The 25,985-nt window shown below is 50.4% G+C and overlaps 1 protein-coding gene across 2 annotated transcripts in view; it reads right to left on the reverse strand.

The window, feature by feature from the left end:
- Nucleotides 1–25,985, reverse strand: part of LOC149853922 (copine-5-like) — a 159,845-nt gene that overhangs the window by 133,271 nt on the left and 589 nt on the right. The gene's annotated exons all lie outside the window — the stretch shown is intronic.

The raw sequence follows: 25,985 nt of genomic DNA on the forward strand, positions 1-25,985 counted from the left end.
AGGCTAAAGGAGCCAAAAGGCTGAGCACAGAGAGAATGACTGAGTGCAGACATCACACTTCAGTTCATACGCTGCAGAAAGCAGCAGGAAAAGCAGAAAGAAAAATGCCCAGTCTACAGACAATTTTGTGAGGTATATGGGAAACAGAACTACTGTCTGTCCCCCTGCAACTACCCCAGAAGAAACAAACAAACCAATGGTAAAAGCAACAATTGAAGATGTACCAAGCACCCAATTCTCTGCAGTGTGACTCTAGCCCAGGGGTGTCAAACACAGTTTCCAGGCCACTTCCAGCCTGTGGAGCAGCTGCATCCAACCTGCTGGACTACTGATGGGACATGGGGGTTGCGGGGAAGTCACTGGGGGGGGGGGACAGAGGTAGGAGAGGCCTGCCACAAGACCCAGGGCCCTTGGGTTCCAGTGGACATGGCAAAAATCAGCGCCAGGAGGAAAGACTGACACCCCAGCTGCCCTCTGGCCACTTTGCCCATCACCAGCACGGCAGCCCTACCTCCTCAGCCACCAGCCCGGCTGTTGCTACCACTGTGCGGCCTGTGTCCTAATCTGGAGCCAGAGCCAAAAGCCAGAGCCAGTGACAAATCTACAACACACACCAACTGGCATGAGAAACACAGCACATGGCGGGAACCGGAGCCACCATTGCAAGCACTGAGCAAGAGCTGCTGCAGCCCCTGCCACCACCAGCCACCCCATGCCCTGGGCTGGATCCAGCTTGCAAGGACCCCCATGGTCCAGATTTGGCGCAGGACAGGAGACAAGTTTGACACGCCTGCTCTAGCACGCTCAAACACTCTCAGTACACAGTGCAGAAACCACTGCCAGTCACTCAGCAGCTGTATGTACACCCACGCTACTAGACGGACAATGAATTTCATTCCAGCTGGATTGCAAAGCCAGCTGCAGTGTAATCCTAGCAACACCGATAAGCAGCAATATTAGATGGGAGAAATGTAACTGAGCGCTCATGCTGTACAATGAAAGTATTCCATGGCCAAGAGATAGGATGCTGGCTATAAATAAGAAGCAAGAGATGTTATCACCTGGTGTTTACAGAAGCTGACCACTGAAGTAGTGCCCTTTGCTGGGCAACAGGGCAATGCAAGTAACGGATATCACAACATCCCCAATCGGGGAGAGAGGAAAGAGAAGAGCATCCGTGGGCCTTGGCTTGTATTCTAACAGAATATAAAGATGTACGTCAAGGAGAGAGACACCTAAAAGGCAAGCTCAGGCACAAACGTCCAACTTGAACGCAAATGTTCAGCCTCAGAGGTGCTCCCATGCACAACTGATCCAGACCCTCAGGCATCAGGATTATAGCGAATGACCTTTTTTTTCCTAGAGAAGGTAGCAAGAAAGAAATAACCCAGGACCATGACATGGGTTTAAAATTTACCTGGCAATTCTGGACCACAGGACATGGCAATTCTGGACCACGGGACTGCTACATGGCAGTCCAGCACAGGGACCGGTGTCTGTAGAAGGAAGACTCAGAAGGATGACAGAGGTGAAAGGCAAGTGTTTGGCAAGCAACCTGCTACAACAGCCCCAGATCTGAAGCCATTATGTGCAGGTGAACCATCCTACTTCTCTCTCTCCAACACCCAAAGAAACAATGGCAAAAGCCAACAGTCCAGGCAGGAGCAAGATAAACATCATATAAAGGCACCTACATACTCAAAAGGAGTGGCTGAGGCAAAACCAAAGACAACTGCAGAGCAGTAGCAGACAGACAGACAGAGCCAAGGCCAGGATCAGGAAGCTGCTGAGCCACCAGTGGCCTGAGATGAGAGGGTCAGAAACAAGGTACACGAACAACAGAGGGCCAACAGGATGCCACCCAACAGAAGGGTGCTCCGACAGGGCTGGGGCAGCATATAGGAATGACCAGGCAACCCCACAGGCTGCAATGCCCAGGCAACAGTGGCTGTATCCTTCAGGTGGCCTCTAATAGTCTGTACCCAGCAAGTCAGCAAATGCTTGAACAAAAGATATAGTGACAACAAGACAAGAGAACAGCCTGCGCAGGACAGGACCCAGGAAGCCAGACCACGTGCATGTAGCTAGAACGCTACCTGCTGCTGCTGCATGTCTGTACTCAGGTCTCTTAATAAAGACCTGGCTTCATTTCAGATGCCTGAATCCTCGCGGGGTGTTATCCAACACATGGAACATGGACCAGCTGAGATGTAACAGGCCAGAAATACTGCTAGAAAAAGCAAGTCCCCCTCTGTTGTGCTGTGTGCCATTCCCAGGGGATGGCTGGAAACGGGCACAGGAGCAATCACCAGAGAGGGAGAGACAGAAATTGATTCCACCAGGAAAAGAAGACAACCAAATCTCCATTAACGTGCCAGTGGGGAAGAAGTCGGGGCAAAGGGGAATGGTAGTTTGAGGAACTCTGGCAAGCAATATACAGCACCCAATCAAGACCCAGCAGGACCCACGGGCCTGCCATAAAGTTTCCTGGCACAATGGGGGGTTAAAGACAATGACAGGACACTTCTTCCAGGAGAAAGGAAGCTCCCTCCCCAACCCCAGCATCAGAGAGCCCCTATACTGGAGAGCTCCTGTTCTCCCAGCCCCTCTGACCTTTCTTTAATTTCGTGCTCCAAGCCAAATCAAGTCCAAATCTGTGAGTCGGTCCAGAACCGTAGGTGGCCCTACAACTGGCAAACATCTTCCACTCCCACCAGGGGCTTCAGATATTTCCAAAGTTTTTTGGTAGACATCCTATGTGCAGGCCCAAGCCCGGAGGCTTGGGGTTTGGATGCCCCCAAGTTTCGCCTGCCCTCAGCCATATTGCTGCAGAAGCAAGCTAGGGAGGAGCCTCCATTTCCATTAAGTGGGCTTAAAGCCCTAACTCCTCACCAAAAGAACAGTTATCCCTGGGAGCACTTAAGGAAAACTGCCTTCTTGGATATGTGGTGTTTCCCCTCCCAGCCGCTCTGACCACAGACAGCAGATGGGAAAAGCAGCCCTGCACTTGCCCAGGGGGATTCCTGACCATGGTGGAATTGGGAGCAGAGCACATCCTCCAGCATCGCTGGTCTCCCCATCTGTGGCATGAAGACAGATGGAAATCACCAATCCTCACGTCTCCCACTGCCTACCCTCCAGGGGCTCAGCAGGGCAAGCCCAGATAACATGGCTAAATGCTGTGGGAGTCCCTGCCTCTTTTCCACATGCACACATACTACACACACACACACACACACACTGACACCATAGGACTTAGCACATCTCCACTTCACATGTACCTATGTTTTTACCAATCCTGCCAGCTGAAAAGATAGAGAGTTCATGGGGGGGAGGGGTAGCATTGATTTGAATGTGTGCTTGCATGTATGTAGTACAGGTGCATGCCTCCTGCACGCACACCCTAGTTTGTGCATCTGAGTGCATATGCTGGCACACAAGCCCTGGTGCACACCTGCTTCTTGGCATGTGTCTGCATGTGGCATGCATTCAAATCTGTACCTACATCTGTGCATGTGAATATGCCTCAAATAATGGCTGAGTAGCACCGCAGCATTTGTGTCTGGCTTGCAGAAACTTGCAGGCAGGAAGGAAACTAGGTCAGGCAGAAAGCGGGGGTCCCACATGGCCCATTAGCCACACAGCAGGCAGCTGGGAGCAAGGAAGTGTCACAGCTTTGCTAGCCCATGGTGCTGAACCACCCCTACTGCAACTGGACATTGGTGGTTTGTAATATGCTCCAGTCTCCTGTGGTGGGTCTGTAGCCCTCAGACAGCAGTCAGGGAAAACCTCCAAGGGACTCCCAGGCACACTGATGTGCTACCACATCACTGGACCCACTTCCCACTAAGACATGATGCAGCCACTTGCCCCAGAGTAGCATTATTGGTGCTGAGGGAGTGATGTCCAGGGGTAGAAGTCAGGGAAAAAAAGAAAATCAGGCCATAAGCATAAATAAACAGTAGCCTGGTGACAATCTCTCCCAATTCCAACATGCCTATTGGGGGGGGGGGAAATCAAATCGCCCACTGTTCAGCAAAGCACCTTGCACAGAGAGACGACACGTAGAATCTGTTCTCAAGAAGAACAAAATGCAACAAGTGCCGCTGAGGGAAAATGAGGCCGTGTCCAAAGCAGCGCCCCACTCATGCTCAGGGCAGAATCCAATTTTGCTTGAAGCACCCAAAAGGCAGCTAGGCCGCTTCGAAGCTGCTGGCACTGGTGCATGCACAAAGTTTGCGATCTTATTCCACATGCGGTGCAGCCACATGAACATCCACAGCACTGCCAGGAGGCCTGTGCTCTGGCCAGGCAGGTATGCGACTCCACGCATCCCCATGACTAGCAGGCATTAGATCCCTTCTCCGCTTTAACCCTGCAGACACCTGCCCAGGAGGCAGGAGACCCAGATTCTAGGTTCCCCTCACTAGGAGGGGGGAAGAAGGGAGCAGGGTGAACCTACAGCTTCTTAACTTCCCAGCACAGTGCTCTGAGCACCAAAGCACAGCTTAGGCACAAGCTCTTGCTGAAGCTGGGAACCAAGGGAGATACATGGGGCAGGAGGAAGAGAATAAATTAGAGGCTGTGAAGCTGAGGCACATGGCTGATCCCCTGGGAAGGACAGGGTCTGCTTTCTCTCCTAGACTATTGTTCTCAGTGGGGCAGAGGCTTCCCCACTGTCCTCTAGCCATTTTATCCAACTAATATTAAGAGCAGGGGACAGCGATTCAGCTTTAGGAGAAGGGCTGGAGAAGACAGGAGACAGTGCCCAGCCCACAGCCTGGTGGTTACAGCATTTGTCCTGGAAGTGAAACGTGTTGGTTCAAGCTCCTCCTGCTTGAGAGGAATATAACACCTGGGTCTCCTGCACCCTGGGTAAGTGGTAACAACGCTAGGCTGCTGGGATGAAACACGGCGGGGTGTTCTCCCTGTTGATTTTGGGGACTTAAGCTGAAATCAGTGTTTCTGCAGCTGCAAACCTGCCTGACCAGAACATGCTCAGTAGCCATGTGGATGCTTGTACATCCACACCGAATATGGGGGAGGACTGCAAACTGTGTGCCAGTCCAAAAATGGCAGTTACACAGCTGGGCAAGAGCCATTTGGGTGCATAAAAGAAAATAACCTTTGACCCACACATCTCTGCAGCAACTTTCATCAGTAGATCTCAAAGCTCTTTACAGAGCAAGTTGAAGAGTCATTGACTCCTCCTACAAACAAGGAAACTGAGGCATAGAGAGAGGAGCTGACATACCTGAGATCACTCAGATGATCAGACCTAGGGGACAGACACTAGATTTTCTAATTCTCCATACAGCTTGTGTTTGACAGGATCATGATGCCACTGAGGAAGTAGCTTGTGTTTACTATTATCCACCAAAGTTTATTCCCTAAAGGAGCTAAGGGGTAGCTTCTACTTGGATTCGCATCTGCCCAGCCCCATTACCTTCGGTCCATTGTGTAGGATTAAATCACAGTAGGATTTGATCCCTAGAGGTTTTGATGAGCCTTTCTTAAATTACATTCCAATTAGCTCTACAAGGAAATGCAGCTGGGGACGGTGCAAGGGCTGGGCCGGCGATTCAGTGGGTGGAGGCGGCAGGCGCAGGACTCCAGACGCGATTCGCCAGGTCCATCCTGCTGTCGCATCCCATGCTCAAGCGCAGCCCAGATCAGGGCCGGGGAACTGTCCAGCCTCCACACTGCTGAAGGCCACAGGAACAGGCCCTGCGAGGCTGCTCTTGAGCCAGCTGATCCGAATGGGAGCCTCTTCTAACAGCAAAGAGGAAGAAAATCACGGGGCTCTCACATTTGCACATCGATACCCAACACCAAGGCTTTTATCACCACAGTAAACAGGAGCTCTAGTTAACACACAAGCTGCTGTCTGGACTGACCGCACCAGAGTTTCAATCCCAAGCCAATGTCCCACCAAGTGCCAGAGAGAGTTCCTCTGGGATGGGAGTCAATAGGAAGGGCCAGCAGGTAGGTGGGCTGAGTGACTCCCCTATCCCCTCCCAAGGCTTGAGGGAGGAGAGACAAGCCCCTCTGTGCCTGCCATTGCTGCATGGATCAAGAGTTAGTGAACACACTCCACACTTGGGGCTCACCACAGTCAGCTTAGCAGAAAGGAGCAGGCTTCCTGAGCCAGCAGGAAAGCTGCAGGTCTAGCACCCTCCACCCAGCCCCATCACTTGCCACCCCCTGCCAGTTACTGCAATCAGGGCCAATCAGGTTTGAAAATGGAGGAGCAGGACTCCTGGGTTATTTGGGCGAGTTAGAGAGACGGGTTGTACCTAACAGACGGAGGGCTCGATGGGGCTGGGAGGAGTGCCGAGGACCTCCCTTTATACCCCTGTTGTGAGACAGCTGGATCCACTATGGGCCCGAGCACAGGCACGGCTTCCTCTCAGCAGCCCTACAGACACAAACAGGGAGAGACTTCTGCATTGAGGGGCAGTCCCATGGGCCGTGGCTATTCTTGACCCTGCCAGGATCCCAAGGGGCAGACAGTGGGTGGGAGCAGAGCCCACTGCACTGCCCCGTTCCCTGCTGCTACAGCAGAGCTTCACTCAGGGGTGCAGCAGGGCTGTGCTGTGTTGAAACTATTCTCTTCTTTCTGTGGGCACCACATGAAGCAACCTTGATGCTGCTCCAACATGCACTAGAGGCCAGGCAGAGACCTGAGCACAAAGATGACTACATCCCTATTGCTAGTGCAGGCACCCCTAGCTAGCCCCATGGCCCTAAGCCTTCTCTGGAATCACCTGGGTATAGTCCATGCAGCACTCAGATTCACTCCAGCCAAGGCACTCACCAGCCAGGAAGCTCAGGCTGCTGTTTTCCATGTAGACAGGGCTGGGGCTAGGCTACCTTGCCATTGCCCTTTTAAAGGATGCAGAAGTGACTGTAATGCACAGCCCTGCAGTGAGCAAGAGAGAGCAATCAGGCAGCTCAGAGCACACTGTAGTGCCTGCTGAGAAAGAGATGAGCCCCAGCTGCGCATTGTAGACTACAGACAAGGCCAATATCAAAAAGACTGATGCCGGCCAGAGCTTGAGGATGAAGCAAGCGCAGAAGCCCCTGCCTGGGAATTCTGTACATCACAGCAGGACACAGAAGCGAGGTGCCATTATCCCTGCTGCGAACAACTTCTGCAGGCACAGTGGGGAACACTGGGATGTGCGTGGAAATGCCTATGCTCCCCTTGGGCTTAAACCCATGCCCTGCATCCTTGTACTCAGCCATCAAGAGCAATTTGCAGACACTGGGCCAGGCCAGATGTTCAGGGGATTTCTTTTGGCCCAGCTCCAGCTGAACTCAGAGTGACACCTGGTCACAGCAGCTGAGGAGCTGGCTCCCTGCCTGACCTGCTTTATAGCCGAGCCTGCCTCTAGTGTCCTCAGCAAACAGGGAGAAGAGCATCGCAGAGCCATCCAAACCTGGCTCTGCCTCCCACCTACCCTCACCCGTTACAGGGATGGGGCAAGATGGCGCTTCCCATAACTGTAAGGGTTTATTCCTCAGTTGATGTAAGTGAAGGTGTAAATGTGAAGGGTGCTCCCTTCTCAGGACCTGGCTCCGGTGCCTTGCAAGAGGGCTTGGGGAACTGGGGCCTGGCAGATGCTGTGCCTGCAGTGCCTGGCCAACGATGATGAGTTCACACACAGTAGCAACAGATCAGAGAGCCCTGCTGCACTGGGTGAGACACCCGGCCCTGCCCCAGAGACCTTGCAAACTCAAGAGATAAGTGTCATTTGAAGGAAAGAAGGATACAATCATCCAATACACAGAGCGGGATCCCCAGCCACTGTAGCCTGGAACAACCCCATGGATTTGCAAGCCATGGTCGTTTGCACTAGCAGAGGGATCCCCTCTATACCTGGCCCAGAGACTCATCTACATTTACAAACTTATTTATGATCATAGCAGGACCAGACTGTCTCGGGGGAAGGTGTGGAGAGTCCCTGGCTTTTGTAAGGGAGCAGGGCCTAGTACTTACAGGACAGGGCAATGGAGAGTCAGGTTCCTGGATTCTCTTCTTAGTTTAACAGAAGAAAGGACACGTTAGCAGGCTCTGGGAGGTAGGTTTGACAGTCAGGGTTCCTGGATACAGATTGCTGTGCCACAGGCTTGCTCCAGACCCCCAGACAAATTTCAGTTCTCTGTGCTTCAGTTTCCCCATCTGTGAAATGGGGCTGTAGTGTCCTCACTCACAGGGGCTTGCAAAGCACTTTGGGACCTGGTGTACTGCAACAATATGGCCTGGCCAAGCCCCAGCCTCAAGTCTCTTCCTCTCCCTTTCCCCCAAAAGGTGTCAACAACCTAAAGCAGAGGAGAGTGCACAGGCATGGATCAGCTTAGGGGCCAATGCTATAGCTTTCTTTCACTGAGAAGAGTCAGGCTGCTGAATTGGGGAGTAGCAGACAATGACACTGTGTGCTCACACTATCCCTGTGACCCAAGGATTTCCCAGCCTCTCCTGCAAGTGGATCAATGTAATTAGCTACAGTTTACAGAAAAGAAAACCGAGACCTAAAAGCAATCCAGGGTTACAAAATTCGCGGCTGACAGAGCTGCTAAGAGCATGGGAATCACAGCTCCCTGACCCTGCTACCCATCTCACACACCCTCTTAGAGCCAGGAGGTCCCAGCAGTCCTGATTCCCAGGCCAATCTTTAACCACAAGACAACACTCCCTTTCAGATCTAGAAAAAGAAGCCAGGAGTTGAGGCTTGTAAGGCCTTTCTCTAATCTTTGGCTTCCAGGAATTAAGCCCCTCTTGACCTCCCAGGTCAGGAAATTTCCCTCCTCACCAGAGCCCCACAACCATTTCTGCCTCCTGTCCCTCTTCTGAGGGAAGACTGTGCCTGCAGTGGGACTGCTCAGCACAGTTAGGTCCTCAGGCCTTGTTAGAGAAGCTCTAGGAGGTTGCTTTGATTTCGCTTCTCTTTGCTAGAGTTTCTCATGGTGTCTCTTAATTAGAGAAGACAGGTTTCAGGAGGTTTTCTCGTTAGACAGCGAGCTCGTTCTGTCACCATCTAATCCTCCCATCGACCAGGGCTGGGAGTCATTCCAGCACAAAAGTATTGATTCGCTGCCAGCCCCACTCTGTAACCTTAGGAATTTTCTCTCTCTCCCTGCAGAACGGCAAAAGAGCACAGCTAAAACTTAGTTAAACCCAATGGACTAGGACATGGGGCACGGAGGTATCATGCTTTGATATGTGGATACATAATCCCCCTACATAAGCACATACATGGGAGTTGGATCAGGAGACCTGGCAGAAGCACTCCCTGCTTCAATTCCCAACTTTGCACAGGTAATTTCTTCCTTTTCCCTTTTTCTCCCCTTCAGAAAACCACTGGGAAATTCAAAGCAAAACCACGGCTCTGATGGTCGCACAGGCCTGCTACTTTGTTCTTGCATGGTGGTCTGGTTTGGTTTGCTGTTTACGATAAACATACGGCACTGTACTTCTGGCACTGATTCCGTACAGACCTAGATGTAGGTTTAACTTTATGAACAGGGCCTCCACTGGCCTCACCAGGACATCTTACTGCGAGAAAAGTAATATAAGACATAGGCCTGGCTATTTATCTGGGGGAGTTGCACTACAAAATGAACAGCAGCCCCCTTAGGCCCTCTTTGCAGAGAAGCTGAACAACTCCCAGTCTCCAATGCCTTTATCTTCACATTGCCCTGGGAAGAAAAGCAGTCCACATAGCCCCATGCTACAGCTGGGAAACCAAGGCAAAGAGATGAAAGGACTTGCCCAAAGGACCTGGATTCCCCAGTTGCAAGGTGGTGCTTTAACTGCCAGGCTGTCTCTGGGTACATCCAGCCCCAGAGTGGGCAAAATGCAGCCCAGGGGCCAGATGCAGCCCACCAGGCCATTCTGTCTGGCCTGCGGGGCCCCCCCAAAATTAACACAATTAATATTTATGTGCCCCCAGCTGCCTGTCATAAGGCCCTCAACGGCTTGCCAAAACTCAGTAAGCGGCCCTCCGCCCAAAATAATTGCCCGCCCCTGGTCTAGGCGTTATTTTCAGAAGGGCTCAGCACCCGCAGCAGGGACTGAAGTGCACTCAGCCTGCAGAGTTACACTGGGGAAAAAGGAAACCCAAGCACAAGCTGGGAGAGCTGCCAGGGGCTGAATCCTGGGATGAGAGGGATATCAGGCCCAGTCCTGATTTACACAAGGACGAATGAGAAGCCAGGGAGTTTGCCTTGATGGAGCCAGGTAGAATAGGGGTGAATCAGACCCCTGACTTGCCAGGCACTGAACAGGTTGCTTTCTGTGGAGCCCAGTGCCCAGGGGGACTGTCACATGCTAATTCTAGGCCATTTAACCACCAGGAAACAAATTCATAGCTGTGAGAACCATTAATAAATAACTTTGTATGTTTCAAACAGAATCGGGGACTTCCCGTAATAAAACCAGCAGTGACTGATGCATTCTCTGTCTGCACAGCGCAATGAGGCTCTCTACTCAGGTGGTCCCAAGCATGACCAGAATGAACGTGATAAATAAGCATTACTTAGCATAAGCAGTTCATGGGGCCATGTTCACCGGGGAAAGTATGCAGGCCGTTGCACGCCTGCAGTCGTTAGCGATGCCATCATGCTTTTTGGACAATACCCTGGCTAGCTTCCTACTCGGCCAAATGCCTCCTCCCTGGGGATTCCCACAGGTCAGCCAAGCAAGATGCTCCTTTGCTTTGCACCTAGACTGCTGAGCGGTGTTACTGCTCAACAGCTGCTCTGTTTCACTACGAGGAAGCTGTATTTCATTGGCATCCAGAGGAAAAAAAAGGACTTAATGAGCAGAAGCAGAAGTCAAGATGGCTCCAAGCAAAAGGCTCATGAGACTTCTGGTGGCTTCTGCTTGCTAGTAAGGCCCTTTAGCATCAGCTATACAGCCATGTACTTGGCAAAGCAGGGGGGCCCTAGTTCAATCCCTGGAACTAATCCACCCACAAACACTGCTGCATATTGCTAATGCAATGCAGCACAAGTCTAGATAGGACCTTTCCCACATTCATTCATGATCCAGGAGCTTCTAATGAACCCCAAAACATACAGGGCCCAGGATCAGGGGCTCAGCCAGGATGCCCAGGCCTCTTGAAATCAGCTTCCCCCTACTACCTCCCATGCCCAGTTCCTTAATAGTTCCATTGCATTAGTGCCTACATAACATGTGCACATAGGAAGGCACAAATCCTATCCCCAAATTACCGATTTGCATTTTCTGCCCTCTCAGACCCCAACTGCTTCTGCCACTTCACAAACCGCCAGAGTCCTGACATGTCTAAAGCCCATGGTCCATGTTTTCTGTCATGCCAGGAACAGCAAGGGAGGCCCTGGTGGAGTTTATGGGGATGATGCAATGCAGTCTGATGTTATGACACAGGTGGAATCTGTGGAGGTTTTTTTGTTTCGATTAAGATTCATTTTATATATGAGAGAGAGAGTTATATATATACACATCCTCTATCATAGACTTTTCCGTCACACATTTTAAAACTGCATTAAGAAACCCGTGCTTCCCGATGCAATAAATGCACTTATTCCCCTGCGCGCTCATCCTCCACCCTCACCTACCCCAAATCACAGTCCTTTAGTCCAAGCCCCGATTTGGGGTTTACATTCTCAGTTCGTTCACTGTCCTCATCTCCGTCACTTCTGCTGATGACGATCCTGTTGTAGTCCTTCTCGCCGTCTCCAGATCCAGTTGCATCTCCGTCCTCTTCATTCTCTCTGTCCACTTCCCCTCCTGGTAGGTCTTTGAACAACCTGTGCCAGGTATCACTTTTCCAAATGAAGTTGGCTACATCTTCTTCCTCACTCACCGATTTCCGGTGGTAGGACTGAAGTTCACTCTGTGGAGGTGGCTGGGAGCCAGAAAGGGCAACAGCAGAATCCTGTTTGCACTCAGGCCGAGAGGCAGCCGTATCCATCCACAGAGACTGCAGCGCGAGTCAGAGCGACTCTGATCAGAGCTGGAAGCCAGAGGACAAAGGCTGGGGTCGGGGAGTGGTCAGCAGGGAGAGAGCAGCTGGGAAGGTGTCAGAAGGGCAAACCCACAGCAAGGTCTCTGGCTCCTGGGGACCTCACACTGGGGATCACCCATCACAGGAGGGAGCTTTAGTTTGCTGACAGTTTCCTGCAGCCTTCCCTCCTCATCCACATCCGCTCATCCTATCAGAGCCTGTCTGAGGAGCTGGTAAGCCACTCCCAGACCTCTAATGAGCATCAGCTGAGTTGTTAGTCAAGACAGATGGACCCATTAATCACCCCTCAGCAGGACAGTACCAGCAGCCCACAGCTCATCTGGCAACCTCTGGGAGGGGTGGGTTTCATAGTTTCATAGTAGCTAGAGTCGGAAGGGACCTAGGTAGATCATCTAGTCCGACCCCCTGCCTTGGCAGGAAAGAGCACCGGGGTCAGATGACCCCGGCAAGGTGCTCATCTAACTTCCTTTTAAAAATCTCCAGGCTAGGAGCCTGCACCACTTCCCCTGGAAGCCGGTTCCAGGCCCTAGCCGCCCTGACTGTGAAGTAGCGCCTCCTAATATCTAATCTAAACCTACCCTCCGCCAGCTTGTGACCGTTATTCCTGGTCACTCCTGGCAGCACACGGGGGAACAGGGACTCCCCCAATACCTGCTGATCCCCCCTGACCAGTTTGTAGCAGGCCACAAGATCCCCCCTTAACCTTCTCTTGTGGAGGCTAAACAGGTTCAGGTCCCGTAGCCTCTCCTCATAAGGCCTGCCCTGCTGACCCCTGATCATACGAGTGGCCCTCCTCTGGACTCTTTCCATATCGTCCGCGTCCCTCTTGAAGTGTGGCACCCAGAACTGGACGCAGTACTCCAGCTGCGGCCTGACCAGTGCCGCATAGAGGGGGAGGATCACCTCCCTGGACCTGCTCGAGATGCATCTGTGGATGCATGACAGGGTACGGTTGGCCTTCTTGACTGCCTCCCCACACTGCCGGCCCATGTTCATCGTGGAGTCAATGACGACTCCAAGATCCTTTTCCGTCTCCGTGCTGGCAAGAGGGGAGTTCCCCAACCTGTAAGTGTGGTGCCGGTTCTTCCTCCCCATGTGCAACACCTTGCACTTATCAGTGTTAAACCCCATCCCATTCTCATCCGCCCACCGTTGCAACCTGTCAAGGTCAGCTTGTAGCCTATTGCACCCCTCTAGTGCACCCACATCCCCCCACATCTTAGTGTCATCAGCAAACTTGAACAGGGTGCTTTCTACCCCCTCATCCAAGTCACTGATGAAGATGTTGAACAGCGCGGGCCCGAGGACCGAGCCCTGCGGAACCCCACTGCCCACGTCCTTCCAGGCTGAGAAGGACCCATCCACTACCACCCTCTGGGCGCGGCCCTCCAACCAGTTGGCGACCCATTTGACCATGTGGGCATCGACACCACAGTCTCCCAGCTTTTTGATGAGGACAGGGTGAGAGACAGTGTCGAAAGCCTTCCGGAAGTCCAGAAAGACTACATCCACAGCAACCCCTGCGTCTAATGATTTGGTGACCTGATCGTAAAAGGCCACCAGGTTGGTCTGACAAGACCTGCCACTGATGAACCCATGTTGGTTGCCCCTGAGCATGCATTCCCCCGCAAGGCCCTCCTGGATGTGTGCCAGGATAATTTTTTCAAAGAGCTTACCCGGGATTGAGGTAAGACTAACTGGCCTGTAATTCCCCGGGTCCTCTTTTTTTCCCTTTTTGAAGATAGGGACCACATTGGCCCTCTTCCAGTCCTCCGGCACCTCACCAGAGCACCACGAGTGCTCATAGAGCCGCGCCAGGGGTCCCGCAATGACCTCGGCCAGTTCCTGTAGAACCCTAGGGTGAAGATCGTCCGGACCAGCGGACTTGAACACGTCCAGCCTCTCCAGAAGTACCCTAACTAACTCCTCGCTAACCCCTGGCCCAGGCGTGTCTCTCCTGGGGCCCGAGGGGGGCCCAGCAGGGAGGTGGCTGAACTGGTCCCTACTTAGGAAGACAGAGGCAAAGAAATCGTTAAATATGTTAGCTTTGTCATCTGGCATGACGACTAAGTTGCCCATCGTGTCCTGCAGGGGCCCCACATTACCCGGGACCCTCTTTTTACCCCCTATGTATTTGAAGAAGGACTTCTTATTGTCCTTAACCCGGGAAGCTAGTCCTATCTCCATCTCTGCCTTGGCCTTCCTGACTGCCCCCCTACATCCTCGGGCGACTGTAACATAGTCCTTCTTGGTGATGACCCCATCCCTCCATTGGGTGTATGCCTCCCTTTTAGCAAGGAGACATTCCCGGATGCTCCTAGTGAGCCATGGGGGTTTATGTGCCCTCCTGCTCCCTTTAACCCTTGTTGGGATTACCTCCCTTTGGGTTAAGTGCACTTTCTCCCACTGTATCTGGGACCGTGCTAAATAAGGATGCCCCGTCCTCCTAATCAGACCCCATCACACCTGGGCAGGTGGGATTTGCAAGAAGAGCGGGAAAGGCTGAGCTCTTGCTCCTCTGATGACTGAGGCATATGGGAAACTTTGCAAACCAAAAAACAACATCCAGATGAACAGAAAATGACTTCCTGTCAGCTTCCAACCTGGCCACAGATTTTTCTTCCCCTTTTCCCCCACCACCAGTAACATTGAAAGAAATTTCCAAAACAGGAATGCGTTTAGATCAAAGACTTGAAGCATTTTGTGTAGAAATTATCAAAGAGAAAGTTCAAATGTCAGTGACTCTCTTCTAATTTCTCTAGGCTGAAAACGCAAAAAAGCCCAGACATGGGTTGGTGCTTCTTCATCCAGCCGGTCTGCAATCAGCGGCTGGGGCACTTCCAGAGCCAGCTGTCCAAGTCCTGCATAATGCAGGCCCTGGTCCGGGTCTTGGCCCAAAGCTCTCACCCAGCTCTGTTCACAAGCTACCTTGCTAGTGACCCCCATAGGCTTGGCCACCAAGGAATATAGGCCTGAGACTGAAATGTCCTTCTTCAGACCCACCAGCTCCTTGGCTTTTCAAGGGAGCATATCCCTGACCCTCCTTAGTTGCTCCTCAGCTTATTACTAAGAGCAGCCCAAATGCCCCTTGCTCCTGCGGCCCCTGCTCTGTGCCGAAGCGCAACCTGCAGGACAAACACACCAGCATCTCCTCGCCCAGCTCCTTCCCCTGGGGATAGCCAAGGAAGGCTCCCAGAGTTGAGAGGGAGATTTTTCTTGATGGCTACTACAGTGGTGCTCATTTTGCTAGACACCACACGTACGTACCGCAGGAGAGGCTCCCCACACTCAATCTCCGTAGGTAAAGGAAGCAGCACAAAGTCTGGAAAATTGAAGTGCCCGAGGTGACACAGGGAGTTGGCGACAGGCCCAGGAATGGAGCACAGACCTCACGGAGCCAGTGCCGCATCGTAGCCACAAAACCGCCCCTCCTCTGTCTGCAGGCCTTGTTTCGTGCCCTCATTACACTGAGCACGGCAGAGCCCCAGGCGCTTCTCCCACAAAGGCAGCCCTGGGATAAAACTGTGACTGGCTGTATGCTCTGCTAAGAGCCCTCAATCTCACTCCCCAGCCTTGTCCCTAGTCTGCAGTCAGGCCCAAAACTCCAGGTCCCAGGGCCTTTGTGCCTCATCCTCTTAGCGGTGCCAAATTCATCTGAGCAACTGAAGTTACACCCTGCAGCCACCTAGAAAAGAAACTTTTGAAGCCAGGAGTCACAGCCCTCTTTAATAACCAGTAAATCAGCCCTTGCGCATACAGAGGAAGAAGAGATCCCTCAGCACAGCCTCTCATTATCTCTGGAGCCCTCCACAAGTATTCCTAGCACACACATGCTTGCCAAGTGCTTTGGAACAAAGTGGCAGGCTGGGATGCTGTGCCCGGCTCCTAGCAGCCTGCAAACGCAGCCAGGCAGAGATAAACCCCCCACACCGCTGCCTCTATGACCTGCTCCACTTTATGTCTGGTGCTAAGCGAGACCGTGCCCTTCAGGCATCCAGGAATTTATTCCTCGGGTGCTGTGTAACACTGGCCCATTCAACTGTCTGCTCAAAGCGGACAGGGTTCAAGGACTACGGCAGGCTGCCCCAGCTCAGCAACACACATGCACACCCCAGTCTGTCTCATACACCTAAGAATAGGTCCCAGACTGCCTTCATCTGCAGTTTATCCCTTCAGGAGGCAATACTGGCACCCACACAGGAAAACCAGTAGTGGGGATGATCTGAACTGTGCCAGGACCAGCCACCAGGAAGAAGAAATGAAAGCGTAAGACAGGGACAGCACCCGGTGCCACAAGGGAGCATAGGCTATTAGACCCTCTATTCTGGACAGGCTTTTAGGCACACCAATTCCAGCCAATGTAAAGGAGACTCTGGCTGGGTAATAACCTAATGAATAGCATGAGAGCTTGGTTATGGGATGCTCTCTACACCCAGCCCCGAGGTACAGGTATAGGAGTCCTGGCTGGGAGGAAATACCTGTTGGAAAGGGTCACCCTCCCCTGTACTTACTTCAGCCAACACAACAGGCTTTGTGGAGGACAGAGCCCCCCAACAACCTATAACGAGACTGAACAAATGACATAGGGAACAGTGCAGGAGGACTAGCTGTGGAAGAAATTCCCTGCTACCCCAACACTGTGGCACTGATGCCTGTATGGACCAAGCAGAATAGTAATGAAGAGAACACAGCTGCTATCTGTGGTGGGTATTTTTCCAGGGGCAGAGGGATACTAAGGGCCAGACAGGCTGCCAAGTGAGAGGGGAAGAGAAAAGGAAAAGCAGAGGAAAGCAGAGAGAAAAAAAAAAAAAAATGCATCTGCCCGGTTCCTTTGAAAGAAAAAAAAAAATCCAATTACATCTTGAAACAAATGGGGGGGCGGAAAAAAAAACACAAAACCACTTGACATCCACTTTTTTTTCCCCCTTTTTCATTTAGAAGCCAAGGTCAAGTTGTGCAGTTCCAAACAAAGCCCCTTCTTCTGATCCAGCAATTTCCATATGAGAGGAATTCAGAATTAATTCATTTTCCACTTACAATGGCAAAGCAGCCATCAATCACCATGCAAGGAACTCAGATATGCACAACAGGAAAAATTATGGGCCAGATCCTCAGTAGTGTAAAGCAGAAGAGCTCAGCCACTTTAAAAGATGAGATTTTACACCCCAAAACTGGCTGGATGCTCTCTCTCCCCCACCATGTACAGGTGTGTATGTATACGTTAGTGCCTTGGTGGGCATAAAGCAGCACAGTGTCATGATTTCCAGGAGGCTATACCATTTTACACTAGCAAACTGACATTATGTGCGCGCGCACACACACAAAAGATACAGCTGGTGTTGATCACTGTACTCGTAAATCAATTTGCAAGGAGGACCAGTTTGCCAGATTCTGTTGTTATCTGCTCCACCAGCAACAACAATTAGCTCAAAGAGTTGAATGAAGCTAGTGTTGTTCTCGATTTGCTCCAGAATGAGTGATGTCAGAACCGGGCACAGGGACCCGATACTGCTCACCTGGTGATCAGACAGATCTCATGTATGGGGGTGTGAAATCAGGAGTAACTCCATTATCACAGGGAACTGGGGGAAGCTTACAGGTCACAGATATGTTCAGAAACTGAAATTGTGCTTAAGATCCCTAGGAAACAAATGAACCCAAATCATTTATCTTGAACACTTTGTAAGGAAGAAGCACCTAGGTAAATTACAGCACTGTGATTCATCATAACTGGCTGAACATACACAGACTTCCAAAAATATTCTGAGCTGCAGCTTCTTTTGAGTGGAGGGATTTATTTAATTTTATACTTGCATCTCTTCTCTTTCCTCAAGCAAAAAAACACACACAACAATTCCTACCCACCAACTGTTACAGTAGAAATGTGCACCATGAATTATATAAGGATCTAATTATCTGACTTGCTAAACAAATGAACTGTTAAATCCTTCCATTTGCTGACTTCTGCAGGCTGGGGTGTCTCTGACAGTGAGGCATTGCAAAAGCAGCTGAGGGCTGCTTTCATTTCTGTTCTGGCAAAAGGATGCAGTCCTTTTTGGGGAGATGGAAAAGGAAGACTTAATAGTTTTAGGAGATGGTTGGGTGAGGGGAATCCAAGAATCATTGCAGAAATGCACCATCTTATCTGAAGGCATACTGGGATAGGTGATCAAAACTCTGGTCCTGCTAGCTCTGGGGTTACGCAGTGCCCCTTTTTGTTCTAATGGAGTAGAAATTTATAGGCATCTTAATGTCTGCTCTATGGCTGGGAGAAGCTGTATTGCTACTCCTGGCTTTTGCCAGTTTGAAGACAAAGCATCCTCAACAGCTCTGACTGCTTATTCGATCCCACCTGCCATTCCTCATCACTATAACCGGCCCCAAAGCAGCATTGAGAGAGACATCCCTCAAATCCATCTGCTTCCTCATCCAGTTCATATCAAAGGTGAGAGAAAGGATCACAGTTGAAGTCCATGGATGTGGACAACCCAGACTCCCGGGGCTCCTGTCACCCTCCTCATTGGATCAGTGTAGCTGAGAGAGATCAAAGAGCTGGAGCTAAGCTGTTCCCCCAGACATTTCCAGACCAACCTAAAAAGAAGCTCCCCAAACCCTGTTCTAAAACCAAGGCATGCTGAAGTCAAACAGACTAAACCAGCCTGTTGGGTCTACAGGGTGGTTTCAAACCAAACTCCAGCTGTATGGGTGTCTCTAACATGACCCCCCTTTCTGTTCCTTGGTGGTGTTGGCTCTTTGGGTGTGGGAAGGATACAAGGAGAAGGGGGCTTAGACTGGATTTTGGCAATGCTTCAATGCATAGGCTGGAGATGGAGTGGCTCTGCAGGCTACAGAAGTCTTGGCGAGGCCCCTTCCCCATTTTCCCCAGGCCTCTGCACTTCTTGGGTCCAGCCCACACCCTGCGGAAGTCCTGAGGACCTCGGAGAACCCTGTGATTGCGCAAGTCCCAACCTCCCAGGAGAGATGAACAGGGTGCATGCTGTATTGTAGGCACATCCCCAGTGCCAGGCCCTCAGCTGGTGTTGAACAGCTGCAATGGACCTACACCAACGTAGACTAGCTGCGGATCTGGCCAGTTGTGATGTTCACCTTCACTGGAACCTAGGCACCAAGTCCTGCTCCACCTTGCACTAGTTTGCCAGGGATGTAACCATCTGGGCTGCCATGGAGCCACCCTGATTTACAACAACTTTTCATCAAAGGTGAGAACTGGGCCCTGAGCATGGTTTGTCTGTCACTGTGGGGTACACGCCGGCTGGCTCTCCTCCTAAATGATGCCACTTGTTTTTAGCTCTGCCTTTATCCACAGCTCACAGAAACCAGCTCTGATCTCACCATCATCCCTCCAAATGCAGCACCAAGGAACTTCACCCCATGGGAGGATCTGGATTGGCAACCCTGGAGTCTGACAGCCTCTCCGTAGCCCAGGCAGGGCAAGCTAGCTGCCTGAGCCCTCGCCTGGGAAGCCACTTCTGTGCAGGGGAGGGGAGTCCAGGACCCATGGCCCACCGGCCTGTTGGGACTCTCCCACAATGAGACAGTTGGTACCAACAGCGCTGGCATTTTGGTGACACGGACACACATACGTCCACTGGGAACAGCACTGAGACCTGCCAAATGATGTCACCTGCCAATCCAAGTGTAGGGCCAAATCCCCAGCTGGTGTAAGTCAATGAAGCCACCTTACACCAGCTAAGAACTAGCCCAAAATCAATGCTAACTGACTTGGTCCACATCCTTTCATAGTCCTCCGTCCCTGTCCCCTTAGCCCAGTGCTGGGCCTCCTCTTGGCTGGCCCCAGTGGCCAGCACCCCTCTGCCGAGCTTGCTCTCTACTCAGTGACTACGAGAGCTGCCTCCCTGCTCTACATTTTTCATCAGCTGTGATTTATCATTAGAAACTATTATCCCTGCACAGCATATATTATAGATTGGAATTTATGCTCACCACAGAGCTTTGGCAGCTTGCTTTTTATTGCATTCCTGACATCTCTTTTTTTCTTGTCATTGGGCAAGGGAAACTCTGCCAGGATCCTGCTTTACCCGACTGGCTGAGGAACACAGACCCCATCCCAACCCCAGAGCAGCCAGGAAGAATTGCTGTTTCCTGTAGCCCAATACTGATATTCCCTAGGAGACCTCTTTACACCCAACCACCTAGGTCTTTTCAGTTGCTACTGCATTAATTAGCTTGGTTTGCCAGCATGGTTTATTAATAATACTGTCTATTATTTGCCTCCCTGACCCCTTCTACTTTCATCCTTTTCACCCTCAAACGACTTAAGTTATCACAACTGACAGAGCTGGGGACCTCTGTATGCAAGCATCTGGACTGCTACTCCTTAAGCGAGTGGTTCTCAACCTTTTTAGACTCAAGGTACCCCTCACTAGAGTACCTCCCAAAACCTACTATTCATGCTGCTCTACACTGGGTGGGATCCACCTAAATCAGGTCTCTCATCTCTTGCCAAGCTGTTACAGATCCCTTTAGTCCAGCCCCCTCCTCCTCCACCATCTGATCCAGCCTTCTACCTCCTGCAATACAGGACAAGATTTCCATTCTGTGCAGAAGAGATCCCTCTTCTCAGAGGAAACCAGTGCTCCATCTAGCCTCGTACTTTGCTGCAGGATTGATACTCACAGGCGTTACGAGAGTATCAGTCCTGCCCTCCCCTCCGCCCCCAAATCAGCTGTCCTGTCCATATGTTTAACACAAGTGAGGAAATCACTTCCTGACCCCTGCTGCAAATAGTTTAGGCATCCAGCCTTGCAACTTTTGACCCTAGTCTGTTCTAGCTGGATCCAGAAGCTATATAGATGTGTGTTGAGATGGTGCTATTTGTAACCTAGAGCACAAATAAAAGCCTCCCTCCTATAAACCTAGAGTACAATGGGAGAATTACCTAAAGGCAAAAAGAAATTCTATAAGACCGGAGGAGTCATGTGGCAGAAATATCCAATAGTTAAAGCAAGGGACTGCCGTTTGATCAATTTGGACTTTGTCACTAAAGGACAAAGTGCTCAGATGACATATTAAGGTTGGTGTTTTGGAATAAGTGGGAGCAGGCAGATGTACATCAGCTCAAGATCTGGACCTCTTTGTGACCTCAGCTGAGTCATTTCACCTCTCCCTACCTTAATTTCCCTGTCCTTTAAGTGATGATAACATCAACGAATGTTTAAAGCTCTGCAGAAGAAACATGCTGTACAAGTGGAAAGAATTATGTTAATACTGGTAATTGTGATTTAGGGAAAAAGTTGTGTGATGTTCAGTAGCATTATGTAAGCAAAGGAGATTGCTGAATCAGCCGAGCAAGGTTCAGGGCTTAAAGTTGGGCAAAAGAGATTTGCAGTTTGGAATCAGTATTTTCCGGACTCGTACATTAGGTACAATAGGCTTTAAAGAGGAAGACTAGTTGTGTGATAAACTTGTTCTCCAATTGATCAAGCTAGACAATAGCTCTCTTCCTTGGGCCAATCAAACTGCAGCAAATTGGTGACATATGGAAACTTTAATAGCACAGTAACAACTAATCCATAAAGTCAGACTGAAATTGGGACAATAAAGAATCCCTTTGAAATTATTCAGGCCCCCATATTAATCCTCCTTTAAAACCATTCTGATCTAGCATGGAATCTTAATTGTTTGAATTCATTCTCCTCTCCCGGGGGAATGAAAAGGTCAATGTGATGTAAGCCATTGTTACTTGCAAACTGAAAATGAAAAGTGATCTCATTACGACATGTGACCATAGGGAAAGAACTGGAGTTTGGGCCCCTTTTTGGCTTTCAGAGGATGGATTCAGAAGCCCTGAAAGGCGTGTGTGCATCTATGGCATATGGACAAACGTACCTTTTGGCTACTTTAAAAAAAGGGGGGGAGCTTCTGCTCAGGAGCACTCATCTGCTGTTATGCCCTTACGTCTGCATGATCCTGTGGCAACACAAGTGAGCGAAATTATTCCAGATGTTGAGGTTTCCCCGTTACAAGCTACAGTGACTTGGGTCAAACAGCATAGGACAAGTCTTCACTACAGCTTCCATCCAGCAGGAAAGGATGACAAGCTGTGGACCCTGAGCATCTTAGCCACCACAGCGTAAGTCTTTTATATGAACACAGTTGTACCAACAAGTCTGCAGTCTCACGGTACCGCTTGTTTTGACTTTGGCATTTAGTTTATTACACCTGCCAAGAGTATAGCTTTGGTACAACAGCTGTATGCACACTACAGGTGTTTTCCTGGTGTAACATCCCAGTGCTCTGGCAGCTTATCAATATTCCTGTAGCAATAAAACTCTCCCGCCGTGTAGCTGGAGGATCTGATGAGGTGAGCTTCAGCCCATGAAAGCTTGTGATATATACATGTCACACTCACACACAGGTTAGTATATAAAGGTGCAAATCTACACTGCCTTCATATAGGATGCGTCAGAGGATTTCAGGAGAGAAAGCCAGAAGAGCTCTTAAAGAGAAATATTAAAATGCATCTCTGCGCTAATTCTCCTTTCAGCCCAGGTAACAACAAGGACACTCAGCACAGACTTAACTCAACCAGTTTAACTCAGATCTTTGTTTGCCATGCACATTTAACATTGGAGCCCCAGCACTTTCATTAGTGCAGGGCTGGTGAGCCAGCCGGGGGTTTCCAGTTAATTAACCACCAATCTCTTCCCACAAACTGAGATTTACAGAAGAGCGAGTAAAACAAGGTGGGAATGGTAAAAAAAAAAAAGGAATGAAGTAGCACTCAAGGAAGGGGGAAAAAAAAAATACCATTTCTGAGCCTCTACAAGAGATACTGTGAACAACACTCAGCCCCAGACTAACCACAGAGCAGTATGAAAAACTCACTAACAGAAACCAAGACAAAAAATCCCTTTCAAGTCAGTTTAAGGTTCTCAGGGGCATCAGCCTATTATCTCATTCTACAGCCTTGCAAAACAGCAAGCAGTAGCCGAGGTGCTGGGGCTGCCTATCTGCAGGCTCAGGAAGACAGTGCCATATTGGCTGTGATTAAAAAAAAACTTGTCATTCAGAATGGTTGAGGCAAAGCTAATCCCGGTATCAGGAGCAAGGCCAGCTCTGCAAGTACTGTGCTGCCTCTACACCAGCCCCACACACAGCAGGCAGGAAAGGGGAAGGAGAGGACTGCTAGGTAGCATGAGCAAAACAGTCCGTGCCACAGCAATTCTGCAGCTTGAAAGCACTGGAATAACCAACAGAGAAAGGCTTCAAGTTAGATGGCGCTTCAGGACTCCACAGCAAGCAACACCATCCTCTCTGTAGGGCCCGAACAGGCAAAAAGACCCCCCACAAGCTGCCTCTGATCCATTCTAGATTCTGCAGAAATCAGTCATTTAGGAACTAGCCATGGTCTCTGAAACAGGGAAGTTTCCCCACTTGCTGGGCAAACGGATCTCTAAGGATTCAATTCAGACACTGGGAACCTGAGTTACTTTAAGAGTACTGGGCACAGCCTTTCTGAAACAAGCATCAGCCAGGTATGAAGAACACAGACAGAAACTACTGCCCAAGAGCAGTATCCTCATCTGGCTACATCAGGAGTTCATTATACCACACCCCTTAATGCTGCATTGAATTCTGGTGGGCAGTACAAGTTGCCCAGCTGTGGGCAAGGGTAAGCAGTGGCACTGTTCCCATTATGAACACCCTACTCCATCACATGCAGCACCCTCTGTTCACAGCTATGGGCTCACAGACATTTTGAGACTCTGCTCTGAGCATGTGGGAAGTGGCATTTGCAGGTGAAAAGGCATGCATGCATCTCTCTGGCTGTCTACAGCTATCTGGCAAGAAGTAGACTGATGCTCGACTGGTGCGGGGGTGGGGTGGGGAGGAAGAGCTCATCAAAGCAAGAAGTTGATAGCTAGAGTTGTATCACTGCTTTCCATCAAAAGCCATTGTCTTCTGCATTTCTGGCCAGTTCTAGACAGTATGAAAGTTGGACCATACAGCTGAAACCCCCCCATGCCCTGTCTCTATTATAAGACCATTCAGACGGGACTCCCAACTCAGCCAGCAAAGCCCCACTGCGGTTTGGAGCGAGACCTCACGGCTGGGATACAAAGAACATTTGTAGCAAGGCTATGGATTAAAGGGCTTTTCATCTGAGAAGTACTTTAAAGACATCAGTGAATGTGCACAGCCTCCATACAAGGCACCGATGTGGGAACAATGTTTTAAGAGCAACTCCTTTCCCTCTTTCCTGGGATCAGAAAAGTCACTTACCACTCAGTGACCGTATTCCCCTTGAGATGGAGGGAAATATCATTCTCCCTCTTTCACAGAAAGGGAAACTGAGGCACTGAATCAAGAGGCGATTCCCCCAAGAAAGCCACACATCAAATCATTGCCAAGGCTTAATCCAGGAATATCAATACAAGATTGGCTAGGTTACAAGAGACTACTTCTGTTTCAACCAGCGGTTCTCACTTTTTTTTGACTCACCCCTGGGAAAAAAAGTGTCATCTCTTAGTTTTCACTTGGTTTTTGACTGCAGAAAAATTCTACAACAACATTTTGTTGCAAAGAGTTTAGAAAACCACAACAGGTCTTGAACAGGAGCGATGAATTCTTATTTGACATTGCTGGGTTTGTCTTGGGAATCACGGTTGCACCCCACAGCACCCTTGAAAGGATCTCACAATTCCCCGGTTGAGAGTCACTGCTCCCGACCATGCCCCTTTAGAAGTGTGCATCCAAGCCCTGCCTCAAGCTCTGCTCTTGCAGAACTTGGCCAAAGCCCTGGTGCTAAGTAGCTCAGGACAGATGAAGGCAATTAAGCAGTCCCTGCTGCCCCTGCACTTCCTAATTGACCTCAGCCTGGCAAAACCTGGTCCCCAAAGCAAGCCTTATGACAGAGCGTAGGAAGAAAAGCCCGAGAAGACCCTTGCAACGAAGGCTTGGAGCCTTCCAAAACAGCCCCATGAGAATAAATGCCTCTGAAGCCGTGACACGAGGGGAGCCAACATGACACAGGATTCAGCCCACACCGCAAACTGGTGTAGCTCACAGCTGCCCCCTCAAAGTCAGCGAAGCTGTGCGTAGCGGAAGATCCAGCCCGTTCTCTCTCACATGCACATTTTTCTTCTCTAATCCAAAATGAGAAAGAAAAAGAAACCCTTTTCATCTTTTTTAAGTCGCATTAGGGATAAAGATGCTTATTGAGGATGGCATCTGTATAACAATATTCAGAATATATTACAGTAGTTTAAAGCTGGCAAGGCTCTCCGCTTACTTGCTGCATGTTAAGTATGAACACAAATGCACAAGGGGCCCGATGCACATGTCAGTGAGCTACTGATGTAAGTCAGGAGTGACTCTACTGGGCCCATTCTCCTCTCTCCTGCCCAGATGTAAAACTGGAGCACCCACACCAGAACTAGGGAGGGATTACAAATTTACACCAACATATCTAGGATCAGATGCTGGATACATTACCCTAAATCTGAAGCAACTCCCATTGCCTTCAGTGGAGTTACATCAGAGTTATATTAAAGCAAAACTCAGATTAGAAGCTGACTGCCAGCACCCTCAACCAAATCCAGCACCCGGTATTCAGGTGACACTCCCACGGATGCCCAGGGCATCTTTGCCTGATAAATAATGTTGAGCCAGATTGTTTGCTCCCATGGGAGAGAGAGATCAGCACATGGAAATCTGCAGGAGGATTTCCTTACCGCCCTCCTCTGGGCTGCCCCAGCAGGGAACAGGACAAAGGGGCGCCGTCTCGCTCACAAGCCTGGCGCGTCCCTAGGGCAGAGCTGGCCCGCAGACCCCTGCTTCAGGGGGTCGGCGAGAAGATGCTACTTGCAAGCCCCGCACAACACAGGGCTGCACAGACCCCCGCCCACGGCCCTCCTGCTCCAGGGCCCCCTTCGCTGGCAGCCGGAAAAGGGGAGCGCTAGCACCAAGCACTGGGATACACAGCGG

This window comes from Crocodylus siamensis, chromosome 13, assembly GCF_052110815.1.
Source record: "Crocodylus siamensis isolate JL-2025a chromosome 13, ASM5211081v1, whole genome shotgun sequence".
NCBI classification, from domain to species: Eukaryota; Metazoa; Chordata; order Crocodylia; family Crocodylidae; genus Crocodylus; species Crocodylus siamensis.